Source organism: Octopus sinensis, unplaced genomic scaffold (genome assembly GCF_006345805.1).
Source record: "Octopus sinensis unplaced genomic scaffold, ASM634580v1 Contig18261_ERROPOS534453, whole genome shotgun sequence".
NCBI classification, from domain to species: domain Eukaryota; kingdom Metazoa; phylum Mollusca; class Cephalopoda; order Octopoda; family Octopodidae; genus Octopus; species Octopus sinensis.
In genome coordinates this window covers 147,501-150,000 of record NW_021835690.1, presented here as the reverse complement: position 1 = coordinate 150,000, position 2,500 = coordinate 147,501, and the positions used below count along the sequence as shown (strand labels likewise).

The following is a 2,500-nucleotide window of genomic DNA, read 5'->3' as shown; positions in this document are numbered from 1 at the left end:
GGCTATACCCACTGCGTTGCCAATGTGTTGCCAACAGTGATTTTCCTACCCGGAGGAAGCTAGCTCCAGCAAAGTACTCTGGTTCTTTGAGAACGAAATCTTTAGTTATATACGCAGTGAAATGATGAGATCTAAACGAGGTGGGACCCAAAAGAAACCCGAATTTTGGAATTTGCTATTTTATTCACTTAATTTTGTACATGGTTACACTTTTATCGCCTTCAAAGTATTCTCCATTCGAAGCAATGCATCGGTTCAGACGCGTTTTCCATTGTTCGAAGCCGTGCTGGAACTCTTGCAAAGTGATGCCTTTTAACTCCTCCGTCGCTTGTTTTCCTCGCCTCTTCCACATCTGCAATTTCCGTAACACCAGATTTCTTCACCAGCGATGACCTTCGCAAAAAAGGTCTGGATCATCTTCCAACTGTTCTTTCAGTTCACGACATGCATTCAATCGTGACTGCTTTTGATCTTCCGTCAGTAAGCGACGAATACATTTTTACTGCAACTCTTTTCATTCGCAATTCCTCGTTCAAAATTCATTGGCAGAAGTTCCAAGACATACCAGTCATATCAACAAGTTCGTCAATTGTTCAGTGACGGTCCTCCAAGATTAGTTCATGAATTTTCATGATGTTTTCACTCGTTCGGGATGTCGACGATCATCCTGAACGAGGTTGGTCTTCAAGCGACAAGTGACCATTCCTAAAGTGTGGGAACCACCCGCAAACTTGCGTTTGCTCATGGCAGCGTCCTTGTAAGCTTTTTGAAGCGTGACAGCTGTTTCGGTCGTCGTTTCTCCCGGTAGAAAACGGAATTTCACGGAAGCACGCCGTTCCTTTGTTTTCAGCCATCGCAAAAATCGACGAACAGAGGAGAAGCACCGCAAAACAAAGACGCACCCCATGGCAGTATGACCTCAATAGATAACGCCGGTCGGTATACTGATGCCGGAGGGTCGCATCAAGTGGCTTCTAGCGGTGGAAGTGCGAACTACAACGGGCTTGTCCCACAAAGAACGTTTCCGGTTACTTTTGGGTACCCCCTCGTATACTAATAGCTAAGCATTAGGATAGGCATATTTGCAAATAATTTATAAAATGGTCCTGGACAATGAAGGAGCAACTGTCCCACCGACGTGACTCGAACCTTGTATCAATTCCTTGCCAGGTGACATTACCAAGTCCTGTCTTCAGTTTTTAAATTAGCAATGACACACGATTGCTTAATCTGCTAAAAATAACAGCCAAATCTTAAAGAATGAAAGACATTAAGCAATGAAGTCTTTGTCAGTCCCAGCTGTAATTTCAAGAATAACAACACAACATAAACAGCCGTTGTAAATAATATCGATATTTGTTCTAAAACAATTGCAGCGTGGAAGGTGTTTATAAGCCATTCAAGAAACGCACAAAACCGTTAGATTCACTTCAACATTTAAATTTAATTTGTCAAAATATTTTCGTTGCTTTGAGACCACAACCTGTTCACTGACAAAATTCCGTGCTGCATCATTGTTTGTATATATATATATGTGTGTGTGTATATATATATATATATATATATATGTGTGTGTGTGTGTATGTGTGTGTGTGTGTGTATGTGTGTGTGTGTGTGTGTGTGTGTGTGTGTGCGTGTTTGTGTGTGTATGTGTATATTACGCAGATGTACTTGCACAGCAAGTGACCTGATCTGAGATCGTATGCTGAAACGAAAACAATTGCAGCGTGGAAGGTCTTTATAAGCCATTTAAGAAACACACAAAAACCGTTAGATTCACTTCAACATTTAAATTTAATTTGTCAAAATATTTTCGTCGCTTTGAGACACCGACCTGTTCACTGACAAAATTCCGTGCTGTTCTAAAATGATTTAAGATTATATTCCCTGAAATGAAATACTCTTGGTAGATATTCAAACAGTCGTTAGAGCTATTTGTGTGGAGTCAGAAGCATGCCTGGTCTCATAGTTTATATTGTTACAAGAGACATCTGATGCATTTTTAAAGAACTAGACATTTGTATGAATATGGTGGTGGGGCATCATTTCCCATTCAAACTGCGCCAACCTTTGCAATTTCCTCCTCGTTGTATGTGGCCGAGCATTATCCTGATGGAAGAACACCTTTCGCCTTGAAACCAAAGATGGTCATCTTTATTCTAGCGTTGACTTGAACGACTAGTTGAATGACTAATAATCGACTTACCCCCTCACCCCCAAATTTCAGGCCTTGTGCCAATAGTAGAAAGCATTAATAGTTTTTAGTTTTTCTATTTTAAATCAACGTAAAGTATACTAGCCATCTCAATATGGCTAACCACTAGGGGTGGGTGTTACTGTAGCTTTTAGCCCCAGGAGATCATCGTCTCCAGCTGGCTTTAGGCACACTTTCTGTGCCCTTATGGTATTTGCAAAGGGAGGTCATCACTCTCTCGTAAACCTAAGTGATACGCACGGACTGCAGCTTCTAGGTATTTGCCTGTCTTCGGCGTACGACAAT

At 41.3% G+C, this 2,500-nt stretch overlaps 1 protein-coding gene across 1 annotated transcript in view; it reads left to right on the top strand.

Annotated features, from left to right (window-relative positions):
* Window positions 1-1,634, top strand: part of LOC115231335 (NADPH oxidase 1) — a 72,410-nt gene extending 70,776 nt beyond the window's left edge. The window contains exon 17 of the mRNA XM_036500040.1: window positions 1,600-1,634. The gene's annotated coding sequence lies outside the window, so the exon portion shown is untranslated. The remainder of the gene's footprint in view (window positions 1-1,599) is intronic.
* Window positions 1,635-2,500: the final 866 nt, after the last annotated feature.